The sequence below is a fragment of the Lepus europaeus genome, chromosome 23 (assembly GCF_033115175.1).
Source record: "Lepus europaeus isolate LE1 chromosome 23, mLepTim1.pri, whole genome shotgun sequence".
Taxonomy (NCBI): domain Eukaryota; kingdom Metazoa; phylum Chordata; class Mammalia; order Lagomorpha; family Leporidae; genus Lepus; species Lepus europaeus.
In genome coordinates, this window is record NC_084849.1 from 7,452,745 (window position 1) to 7,465,670 (window position 12,926).

At 48.9% G+C, this 12,926-nt stretch overlaps 1 protein-coding gene across 1 annotated transcript in view; it reads left to right on the top strand.

Annotated features, from left to right (window-relative positions):
- IFT81 (intraflagellar transport 81) overlaps nt 1-12,926 on the top strand; it is a 188,216-nt gene that overhangs the window by 70,921 nt on the left and 104,369 nt on the right. The gene's annotated exons all lie outside the window — the stretch shown is intronic.

Sequence of the window (12,926 nt, forward strand, 5' to 3'; positions counted from 1 at the left end):
AAGGACTATAATCACTGGGGCTGGACCAGGCCGAAGGCAGGAGCCAGGAGATCTTCCTCAAGGTGAAGGGGCCCAAGCACTTGGGCCATCTTCCTCTGCTTTCCCAGGCACATTAGGAGGTAGCTGGATTGGAAGTGGAGCAGCCGGGTCTTGAACTGGTGCCCATATGGGACGCTGGTGTCATAGAAGGTGGCTTTACCCGCTATACTACAACACAGCCCCACAGTGGTTTTCTTTGAGTGACACTAGACTGGTGTAGCTTAGTAAGGTATCTGCTTGTCACATGTAGCTTTTTATGTTTAAGTTGATGAAAATGAAGTAAAATACAGCACTCAATTCTTTGGTTGCACTAGCCACATGTAGTTAGTGACTACCACATTGGACAGTGGAGAACATCTCAATACCATTGCAGAATGTTCTGTTGGATAGCACTGCTGATTATATCTGTGTGACAGAGAAAAAGGCAGGTAATTGAGGAAGAGGCAGGTGGCCCCGGTCAGAAAATATCAATTTTCTGTGTGGAGTAGGGGGTCAGGGCTGCCTGAGGAGTGTGAAAGAAAAGCCAGACAGTAGGAGATGGGATGAAAGAGAAGAAAATTCAAAATTGTTGTGAAAGTGAGTGAGAGAAGAGAGCCAGCAGGGAAAACAGGAATTCCAGGGTGGAGCTGAAAATCAGAACGCTTGAACTTGTTACTGGCACAGTCTACGTGATTGAGGTTATGATAGGGACCTGCAACCTTCCTGCCTCCTTCCTCCACAGGTAGCAACCCACCAGGACTTGCCAAATGGTTCAGACAGTTTTAGGATTTGCAATCACTGGTTTCTAATTTGTTTATTATGATCACCTACATTTGTTCTTTTTTTAAAAGATTTATTTATTTATTTGAAAGTTAGAGTTATACAGAGAGAGAAGGAGAGGCAGGGAGAGAGAGAGAGAGAGGCCCTCCATCTGCTGGTTCACTCTCCAGATGGCCATAATGGCTGGAGCTGTGCTGATCTGAAGCCAGAAGCCAGGAGCTTCTTCTGGGTCTCCCACTTGGGTGCAGGGGCCCAAGGACTTGGGCCATCTTCTGCTGCTTTCCCAGGCCATAGCAGAGAGCTGGATTGGAAGTGGAGCAGCTGGGACTAGAACCAGCACCCATATAGGATGCCAGCACTGCAGGCGCCAGCCCCCTGCATTTGTTCTTGAGACAGGAGACAGCATAAGCAAAGCTACATCGCTTTGCTACCAGGCCCAGCATACAGGAGAAGAAGGCTGATTGTATTTATTTACTTTTTATTTTTTAGAAAGCTTTTATTTAATAAATATAAATTTAATAGGTACAGCTTTTGGAATATAGCAGCTCTTCCCCCCATACCCACCCTCCCACCCCTACTCCCTCACCAATCCAAATCTTCATTAAGATTCATTTTTAATTATATACAGAAGATCAACTCTATACTAAGTAAAAATTTCAACAGTTTGCACCCACAGAAACACACAAAGTATAAAGTACTGTTTGGTGACAAGTTAACCATTAATTCTCATAGTACAACTCATTAAGGACAGAGTTTCCTACATGTGGAGCAAGTGCACAGTAACTCCTGTTGTTGATTTAACAATTGACACCCGAGGCTCTTGTCATGAGCTGCCAAGGCTATGGAAGCCTTTTGAGTCCACAAACTCTGACATTATTTAGACACGGCCATAAGCAAAGTGGAAGTTCTCTCCTCCCTTCAGAGAAAAATACCTCCTTCTTTGATGGCCACTTCTTTCCACTGGGATCTCATTCACAGAGATCCTTTGTGTAGATCATTTTTTTTTTACCACAGTGGCTTGGCTTTCCATGCCTGAAATGCCCTCATAGGCTTTTCAGTCATATCCAAATGCCTTAAGGGCTGATTCTGAGGTCAGAGTGCTATTTAGGGCATTTGTCATTCTGTGAGTCTGCTGTGTGGCCTGCTAAAGCTGACTATATTTCAGAGTCCCTCCTTCCCTCAAGCCATCTTCCCTGAGGCTTTCAGCCTTGCCAGCCCCTCAGCACAGGGCAGAAAGCTTTTCTTTGCCCCTTGACTGTACCCAGTCACTGGGAATGACTTGGTTCATTCAACTTCTATTGGGCATAGTTGCTCTTTCCTTCTTAGAAATGCTGGATTTCCTTTAACTTTAAGGTCTTCTCCTCCCTTACTCTCTGCACGAGCCAAATACACATATTCTCTTTGGGAGCTTTTAAAAAAAAACCTATTTCTGAGGCTGATGCTGTGGCATAGTAGGTGGAGCTTCCATCTGTGGCTCCAGCATCCCATATGAGTGCCAGTTAGAGTCCTGACTGCTTCATTTCTGGCTCCTGGCTCCTGGCTTTGGATCAGCCCAGCTTTGGCCATTGTGGCCGTCTGGGGAGTGAGCCATCAGATGGAAGTCCTCTCTCTGTCTCTGTCCTTCCCCCTCTCTCTGTCTTTCTAACTCTACCTTTCAAATAAATAAATCTTTACCAAAAAAAAAAAAAAAAAAGCAAAACTATTTCTTGGTTGGCCACATCACATAATAACTGGGATCTTCCACAACCTAAACACAAAGGTTGGAGATGGGTGGAAAACCTGGGACTCTCCTGTCCATGGTGGGTGGTAGAGAAGCATCTGAGGCTTTTGGAGGGCTGAGGACCTGTTGTTTTTTCCATCAGTCTAAACGGGACAGATTTGAAAGCAGAACACTTCAATCCTCACATACCGAAACTCGGCTGCCTCTGAACAGTAATTCTGTGGTCCCCTCCCCCACCCTCGTTTCTTGCACCTGCCCTTTCGTTTTCCATCTCTTTGGCTTTCTAAGTATGATGTGCAATTGGAATTGTGCAGTATCTGTCCTTTTGTTTGGCTTGTTCCGCTTAACACCATGTCTTCCAGGTTCGTCTGTGTTGCAGCATGCGTCAGAAGTTCATTGCTTTTAAAGCATTAGTAATAGTCCATTGTGTGGCTAGACCACATTTTATTTATCCATTCATCCGTGGATGGACATTTGGGTATTTCTACCTTTTGGGGGTGTTGTAAATAATGCTGCTGTAAACGTAGTTATACTAATTTCTGTTCATGTTCCTGTTTTCATTTCTTTTGGGCATAAAACAAGTAGTGAAATCCCTGGGTCATATGGTAATTCTTTATTAAGCTTATGAAGAAATAAGACTTTAAAGAATTTAATCCACCAAGATATCCACATGTTCCTGACAGCCTCTGCCTTTTAATCCCGAAGCTGAGCACATCACTCCTGGGAAGGGACAATGCCTGCCTTGCATCAGTGAGTCACCTCCTCGCTCATTAAAGCAGAGATAAGAACCCTTAGTTTAATTCCAGCAGGGCATTCTGCTACAGAGAATAGAAAGGAAAAGCAGAATACAGCTAGGTTGACTAGATGGAAATTTAGGTCGTGAAACAAAAGGCAGGAGCAGAGCCAGAGAAAAGACAGAGAGGAGCTGAGGGGCTGTGGCACGATGACCCAGCAGCTGCAGGGCTTTCTGAAGTGGTCCTCAGGAGAGAACTCCTTCCTCGTTCCAGAACCCAAAGAAGCCCAACTGAACTGCACCTTCTCTTTTGCTTTTTCCACCAACTCTTGTCTTCCATATTGCTCTTCAAGCAGCTACATAATAAGCCCTTGTTGTGTTGCGGAGTGTCACTGAATATCTATTCCCTACAGTGAAATACACCTGACTACAACGCAGCCTCATTCTCTTGACCCCTACCACACAGACAGCATCTTCATTCGTTGACTCCCTTGGGCCCGTGGTGTTGAGCCAGGGACGCAGAATTCTTCAGGGTAGTCTCCACCTGGCTCAAGGGCTCCAAGCCACGTGGAGAAGCCAATGAGATGGGCTGGAACCAGGGTCAAGTCACCAGGCTGGAGCGTGGAGGTGGTGACATGGCGTAAACAGGGACAGCAAGCAGAAAGTGAGGCCAGAGTGGAGGGGCGGCTCAGGAGGTTGAGCTCAGGGTTTCTGGAGGCCCCAGGAAGAAGTGGTGGGAGAGCACCTGGGTTCTGCACACCTCCTAGAAGAGTGGGGCAGATGGGGGCAGAGTCCCGACCTGAAGATCTCTGCCCTTCTCCCTGCCATGAAATTGCTCTCCACAAAGCTCCCTGTTCTCCCTCTCCGTTTCTCCCAGTCAAACCAAATTTCCCTCAGCTCGCTGTCTCCTTGCATTTCGCGTACCCACCTCCATTTCTCTTGTGCCTGGAACAGCCTCCCACTTAGCATCTGCCCACCCCGTTCCTCCCCTTCCTTTACAGCCCCACCCACCACTCAGCTTCTCTGATTAAGTGGAAGTGGAATAACTATATTTCCTTCCCCAAAGCTTACCTCTCAAATCCCAAGTGACCTTGGGGTTGCCATACATGAAGAAAGGACTCCGACTGCCTAATTTTCATTAAGGAATTTAGTGAGGTTACTAATTCTCAGTGCTATGCCTGGTGCCTAATAATGTTCAGTGAACTGCAGCTATAAATTGATGATGATGATGACGACGATGATGATGATAGGATATAAGGTCTTTTTTTTAAAAAGATATTTATTTAATTGAAAGACAGAGTTATAGAGAGGCAGAGGCAGAGAGCGGGTCTTCCCTCCACTGCTTCACTCCCCAATTGGCCACAACGGCCAGAGCTGTGCTGATCCAAAGCCCGGAGCCAGGAGCTTCTCCTGGGTCTTCCAAGTGAGTGCAGGAGCCCAAGGACGTGGGCCATCTTCCACTGCTTTCCCAGGCCACAACAGAGAGCTGGATTGGAAGAGGAGCAGCCAGGACTAGAACTGGCACCCATATGGGATGCCAATGTTACAGACCAGGGCTTTAACCTGCTGTAGCACAGCACCTGGCCAAGGATATAAGGGCTTAGAAAACAAGAGTGTTGGCTACTTCATCCCTGGGTCAAACAACCCAGTGTCCAAATATTTCATTGTTGTGGGGGTTAATGTGTTTTCCTGTCATGTCCCAGTTCCCTTCTAGCTCAGCATGAAGTCAGCAGGCCTTCTTATCCCTCGCCAAGGTTTGCTGGGCCAGGGTGGGCATCTGCCCAGCAGAGCAGACTATTAGCTGACCGGCAGCCAACTGGGACCCCTCTGTCAGGAATATGAATTAAGAGACAAAGACCCTGAGGGATCAAGGGAAAAGGGCAGCGCTAGTGGGAAGTTTCTGAAGCTCTAATGATGTGGTGCCTGGAGCTGCTCTGGTTCTTGCCTTACCTACTGCTACAGTTTGTCTGGAAACTTCCATGAGAGCTATATCCTGATGAAAACTGTTTTTTTTTTTTGTTTGTTTGTTTTTTTTAAACCTGCTGAAGCCTCATTTCTCACCTGTGAAAGAGGATAGTATTACAGAATTATCTACCTTATGGCTCTGTCCTGATGCTAGAGTGAGGAGTTCACCCTTCCACTGGCATTCATCAGGGCATAACATCCATCTTTCTTTCTTCCTCCCTTCCTTCCTTCCTTCCTTCCTCCCTCCCTCCCTCCCTCCCTCCCTTCCTTTCTTCCTTCCTTCCTTTCTAGAACTATTTTATTTATTTGAGAGGTAGAGTTACAGACAGTGAGAGGGAGAGACAGAAAGGTCTTCCATCTGCTGGTTCACTCCCCAAACAGCTACAAGGGCCAGAGCTGTGCCAATCCAAAGCCAGGAGCCAGGATCTTCTTCCGGGTCTCTCATGCGGGTGCAGGGGCCCAAGTGCTTGAGCCATCTTCTACTGCTTTCCCAGGCTATAGTAGAGGGCTGGAATCAGAAGTGGAGCAGCCAGGACTCGAACTGGTGCCCATATGGGATCCCAGTGCCGCAGGCGGAGGATTAACCTACTGTGCCACAACATCTTTCTTTCTTTTCTTCCTGTTCCCTAAGGATGTTAGAAATGCCTCAATGCACACCTGTCTCAGTTTCCTTTTCTGTAAAATGGGAATTAATGGCTTTTTCTTCATGGTGCTCTCATGAGACTGAGATAAGGGACTTACATATGGCTGAACATGGCACTGTCTCCTAAAATTGACACTTACCGTGTGCCCTGTACGAATGTCAGCTGTTGTTGTGTCTTCTTCCAATGTAGCTAGCAAGATAGATAGATCTCCTGGCGGGGGACAGAACAAACAGCAAAAATACATTTTTTTTTCTCTTTCTCTTACAATTTGGAGAAAATCCACCTGTCTAGACCAGATTCTCCACCAGGGGTGATTGTGTATCCCAGAGGACATTGGCAAGGTCTGGAGACCTTTTTACATGTGAGGACTCGAGGGAGTGCTCCTAACACCTGGGATGTGGCCGAGCACCCTGCAGTGCCCAGGACGAAGAACTGTCTGCTATGCCATGGCTAGGACACGCTGACTGTGTTAACATCCCTGAAATCAGGGGCCACAGCGCGAGGTGCAGTGTCTGGCACAGAGTGGGTGCTCAGTGAGTGTTTGATACCCACATGAATGAAGGAAGGAAGGATTATAGGGTTCATCTGGCAGCCTGGTCCAAGGCTGTGTCAGAGTGGCTGTTCAGGTAATAGTAATTGGCACATTCCTGCCGCCTGTGCAGCAGCTGGAGAACGAGATCCTGGCTGGGGGGCTAGGATTTGGGACCCCCCAGATTACTGCGGGAAGCCAAGAGCAGCTCAGCAGACAGACTGTATGCGTCGTGGTGGATTCGCTGTCTTCTCGTGTCACCCCCCACCTTAGACTCTGAGCAGAGGAAGGTTTGCCAGGGTCGGGGGCTGAGCTAAAGCCCATGGCCACAGCTCTCCAGAAGCAAAAGGGCAGCAAGAGCACAGACTGAGACCGTTGTACACAGGTTCGGGGGTCAAGAGCACAGTGGACTTGGAGACGGGGTGGAGGTAGGTGACCCTGCCTCATCAGCACGCCTTTCTGGATTCATTTGTTCAGCAAATATTTACTGAGTGCCAGCGATGCTTTGGGGATCTGTGAGTTAACAAGACAGACCCAAAGCCCCACCTTCCTGCAGCTTGTATTCTCAAGAAGCAGGGTGGCTGACAGGTGCACAAGCCAGAGAAATGCACTTGTCCTCAGCATCTGCAGGGCCTGGGTCCAGGACTCCCATGGATGTCAAACTCCTATAAAATGGCATAGTGTGCACAGAGCCTACACACCCCTGCCTATGTGCTTAAATGGCCTCTCGATTACTTACTTATAATACCCACTGCAGTGTAAAAGCCCCGTAAATAGTTGTTATACTGTTTTGTTCAGGGAATAATGACCTAAAAAAAAGGTCTGCTCATCTTCAGTTCAGGCACAACAATCGAAGGCCTTACTGTATTTGTTTTTAAAGATTTACTTATTTTTTTGAATGGCAGAGTTAAAAATCTTCCATCTGCTGGTTCACTCCCCAAATGGCTGCAATGGCCAGGGCTGGGCCAGGCTGAAGACAGGAGCCAGGAGCTTCTTCCAGGTCTCCCATGTGGATGGCAGGGGCCCAAGGACTTGGGTCATCTTCCACTGCTTTCCCAGGTGCATGAGCAGGGGACTGATTTGGAAGTGGAGCAGCTGGGGTTCGAACCGATGCTCATACAGGATGCTGGCATCTCAGGCAGCAGGTTAACCCACTGCACCACAACGGTGCTCTCCCTCACCGTGGTTTTGATCTGCGGTTGGTTGAATGTGCCGCTGCAGCCTACAGATGTGGAACCTGTGGCTGCGGAGGGTCTGAGGCTTACGTGAGAGGGACGTGTGTGCAAGGGTAACCAAGCGGGGAGGAAGAGAAGGCATGCTTGGGGTTAATTTTTTTTTTTAGTTGAGGTGACATTCACATAACATGAAATTAACTATTTTAAAGTGCATAATTGAGTGACATCTCGTACAGTTATGCAACCGCCGCCTCTGTCAGCAAATCATTTCGTCTCCCCCCACGGTAAAACCCATACCCCTTGAGCAACATTCTCCAGCCCCACCTCCTCCAGCCCTTGGTAGTCACCCATTTTCCTTCTATTTTAATGAGTTACTGATTCTGGACATTTTATGTAAATGGGATCATAAATTAGGAGGTCTTTGCTTACTCCTTTTCATGGCCAAATAATATTCTAATTGTGGGTAGTGCTGTAGTGCTACTATGAACATTTGGGCCCAAGAATTTGATTCCCTGCTTCCAATTCATTTTTTTTTAAATTTAGATATTTATTGACTTAGAGAGAGAGAGAGAGAGAGAGAGAGAAATCCCATCTGCTGCCTGCAACATCTGGGGCTGAGCCAGGCCATAGCTGGAAGCTGAGAATTTAGTCCAGGTCTCCCCCAGGGGTGACAGGGACCCGACTACTTGGGCTGTCACCTGCTGCCTCCCAGGGTGGGCACCAGCAGGAAGCCAGAGTGAGGAGCAGGGCTGGAACTTGAGCTTGGGCACTCTGAAATGGAATGCAGGTGTCGCAGCTGTGTCCTCACTGCTACCCCAGATACAGCTCTCAATTCTTTCAGATAAAAAAATCTAGGAGTAGAGTTGCCGGGTCACGTGGTAATTCTACTTTTACCTTTTTCAGGAAGAGCCGAACTGTTTTCCACAGCAGCTGCCCTGTCAGTAGCATAAGAGAATTCCAACTTCTTGATATCATTGCCAACACTGGGTATTTTCTGTTTTAAAAATAATAGCCGTTCTAATGATATGAAGTAATATCTCACGCGTTGTTTAAAAAAAAAATTAAGTTATTTGAAAGGCTGAGATGATAAGCAGAGAAAGGTTCTATCTTCCCAAATGCTCACAGCAGCCAGGGCTGCACCAGGCCCAAGCCAGGAGCCCGGAACTCAACCCAGGTCTCCTACATGGGTGACCCAAGGACTTGAGCTCTCGCCTGCTGCCTTCCGTGGTGCACATTAGCAGGAATCTGGGTCAGAAGCAGAGCCAGGAGCTGAACAGAAGCACTCCGATACGGAATGTGCGCATGGTAAGCACCCAACCAGATGCCTTCTTCATCTGTGGTTTTGGAAGCGTACTTAGGATACTAACCTCAAGCAGGGCGGGAGGATTGAGTCTGAATGCCAACTTTCACTGAATGATGTTGGGCAAATTTCTGGGTTTTTTTTTTTTTTTTTTTTTTAGATTTATGTATTTATTTGAAAGAGTTTCACAGAGATGGAGAGAGAGAGAGAGAGCGTCATCTGCTGATTTACTCCCCAGGTAGCCACAATGGCCAGGGCTGGGCCAGGCCGAAGCCAGGAGCCAGGAGCTTCTTCCGGGTCTCCCACGTGGCTGCAGGGGCCCAAGCACTTGGGCCGTCTCTCGCTGCTTTTCCCAGACCATTAGCAGGGAGCTGGTTCAGAAGTGGAGCAGCCAGGACGTGAACTGGCGTGCCGGTGTTTCAGGCAGAGGTTTTACCCGCTATGCCAAATGCCAGCCCCTGGGCGCATTTCTTAACCTCTTTGAATTCAGCACTCTTATCTGTACCTCAGTGTTGTAAACAAGAATCAAGACCATATATGTGTTCGTCAGTAGGAGAATTAGCAGAGATAATGGGTATACCTGTCACACCAGCACATGGCACGTGCTCCAAATATCTCCCCTTCACTATTGCTTCATCGTGTGTCTGCCTAGGAAAGACCATTTAGGGGCTGGTGCTGTGGTGTAGTGGGTTAAGCCACTGCCTGCAGTGCCAGCATCCCATATGGGCATTGATTCACGTCCCGGCTGCTCCACTTTAAATCCAGATCCCTGTTAATGGCTTGGGAAAAACAGCAGAAGATGGCCCAAGTGCTTGGGTCCCTGAACCCATGAGGGAGACCCAGAAGAAGCTCCTGGCTTTAGGCTGGCCCAGTGCTGGCCATTGTGGCCATCTGAGGAGTGAACCAGTGGATGGAAATTCTCTCTCTCTCTCTCTCTCTGTAACTTTTCCTTTCAAATAAATAAAGTAAATCTTTTTTTTTTTTTTAAATACCATTTGTGCCGTCCAAAGAAAACAAGATTACTTTAAATCCCATCATCTGCAGAAGCTGCTGTGATGTTCTGCTTTATTTTGCTTGTTTGCTTGTTTAGTTTTCGATGGCAGGTAGAACGTGGCTCTGGGGTCTCAAGTACGAGTTCAGCTCCTCTGCTTGCTGGCTGTTGGACCTTGGACAAACGTCTTAAGCTGTCTGAGCTTTACTTTCTGGCCCACCTTACAAAGGAAGGACCCCAGCTTGTTTTTGTAGAGCACCAAGCATCCAACAGAACTTTGGTCCTCAGGGACGCGGGTGGGCACCCCGGTGTGAAGCAAAGGATGAGCACAGGCAGTTTGGGTGCCAACTCAGCACACCTCTGAGAGCCTGGCTAAGGTGAAACCAGAAATGGGTCTCCAGTCCGCCTGGTGCTGCCTTTAGGAAGAGCTAGGGCTCAGGCAGCCCACATTCCAGACTCTGCTTTGCTGAGGGCTGGGTCGGAGCCCCTGAACAAAAGCTTTCCCACCCCGCCCTCTGTTTCCCAGGGGTCCCTCTCCAAGGCCCCTTTCCCTGGGTAACCCACCGTGGCCCCTGACCAGCAGAGGGCAGCAGTGCACCAACATTGACCACCAGGTCTGCATTTGCGGCTGTTAAACCCCAGACAAGAAACCTGGCCAGGAGTGGTGCCTGTCGCTCTTCGCTCTTCGCGGAAGGCCTTGTTTTGCCCTCAGAACAAAGTCTTGCCACAGTGCTCAGAGGAGGGAGCAGAGCTTCAGGAGCAAGGCCACATGTAAACAGTTGACTGGTGATTTTGGTTACACCACATCCTAAATTTAGACCGTTCAGATGGTATGCACGCGGTGTTGTATGTGTGGGCTGTGTGACATCCACAAGGCTGTTTGGTGGACTCAGCTTAAAAATGACACAAGGGGCAGGCGTATGGCACAGCAGCTGAGCAGCCCCTTGGGACACCTGCATCTCCTGTTGGAGACCTTGGGTTCCAGTTCCAGCTCTGCTTCCATTTCCAGCTTCTGCTCGTGTGCACACTGGGAGGCAGCAGGACGGCTCAAGTAGTTGGGAGCCTGCCACCTGTGTGGGTTGAGTTCTGGGCTTCTGGTGTTGGCCTGGCCTAACCCCAGCTGTTGCAATTGGGGAGTGAACCAGTGGATGGAGAATTTCTCCCTATCTGGGTGTGTGTGTATGTTTGTGTGTGTGTGCCTTTCAAATAAATAAAAAAAAAATGTAAAGAGAAAAACAACAGAAGTTCATGTTTTGCAGCAGTTTGGACGTGATAAAACCTAATGGGAGCTGGTACAAATACTCCTCATTTTGCAGAAGTTAAGCCCCTTTCTGGGTCTCGCTGTTGGCCCCAGTTCTGCCAATTCCACAAGGAACTGGAGTAGCTTTAGATCAACAGAAGTTCTCACAAGGGGCTAGCAAACGAGGCCTCCATCCCCAACCCAGAGTCGGCATCCACACCCCAACCACCAGTCTCTGCTGTTGATGGTCACTTCATCTGATGCATGTGCAATGTCTTCAGCAGACTCCCGGCCTAGCTATGATGCTGTAACACAAAAGCAGAATTCGTATTACCTCCAGTACTTAACATTCATAACATTTTGCTTCCTAGAACAACCGCAAGGTGGCTAACATGCAGCAACATTGGCAAATTCTCTGCATTTCTTCGCCTTCCTCCTGATGCATGTGCCCGCGGGTGAGCTCCCCTCACAGTTACAGGAAGGGAGCGGCTCTCCCAGAGGTTGCACCAGAATAAGGCAACACTTCTGGAAGAGGAAACACTGTCTTTTTTGCTGCTCTTTATAAAAGGAACCGCCTTCCCGATTTGCTTTCACATCTCATTGGTTAAATGTGGGTCACATGGCCTTGTGTAAACCAATCAAGAGCCAGGTGAATGTGATTGACATGAAGGTTTAGTCCTGGGGTTCTCAGCCGGGAATGATTTTCGTCTCCTGGGGGACATTTTTGATTGTCACAACTGAGAGGTGAAGGGGCGATACTACTGCTTTCTGATTGATTGACACCGGGGATGCTGCCCGATGTCTTTCTAGGAGTGGGGCAGTGCCGACCTAGCCTCAAATGTCAGTAGTGCCAAGGCTGAGAAGCCCTGGGTTAGGCTGATCAGGGCTCCTCCTACAGGGCGGGGCTCCACTCCAAAGCACAGAGACGCGAGGAAGATACCACCAAAATTGGGGTTCCCAGAATTTGAAAGGGCCTGATGCTGTTAACTTAGCTCCCAGTGAGCTCTCACTGGCCACGACGCCATGTGTGGCCCCAGATGGGAGTTAGGGACACCACAGGATCCACCCTTGGTTCCCACCCCCAACACTGCTTCCTGTCCAGCTGCTTCAGCCAGCCTGCTTTACTTCCTTTTCATCATTACCACTGGTATTTTTCCTCCAAGTACAAGATACAGAAAGTGGGGCCGGTGCTGTGGTGCAGCAGGTTAAAGCCCTGGCCTGAAGTGCCGGCATCCCATATGGGCGCCAATTCTAGTCCCGGCTGCTCCACTTCCGATCCAGCTCTCTGCTATGGCCTGGGATAGCAGTAGAAGATGGCCCAAGTCCTTGGGCCCCTGCACCCACGTGGGAGACCTCCAAGAAGCTGTTGGGTCCTGACTTCGGATCGGCGCAGCTCTGGCCGTTGCTGCCATCTGGGGAGTGAACAAGTGAATGCAAGACCTTTCTCTGTCTCTGCCTCTCTCTGTAACTCTGTGTGTGTGTGTGTGTGTCTTTGTTTTGTTCTTTGTTTTGTTGTTTTTGACAGGCAGAGTTAGACAGTGAGAGAGAAAGAGAGACAGAGAGAAAGGTCTTCCTTTTCTGTTGGTTCACTCCACAAGTGGCCGCTACGGGCCGGTGCACTGTGCCGATCTGAAGCCAGAAGCCAGGTGCTTCTTCCTGGTCTCCCATGCGGGTGCAGGGCCCAAGCACTTGGGCCATCCTCCACTGCACTCCCGGGCCACAGCAGAAAGCTGGACTGGACGAGAAGCAACCGGGACAGAATCTGGCGCCCCGACCGGGACTAGAACCTGGGGTGCCAGCTCCGCAGGTGGAGGATTAGCCAAGTAAGCTG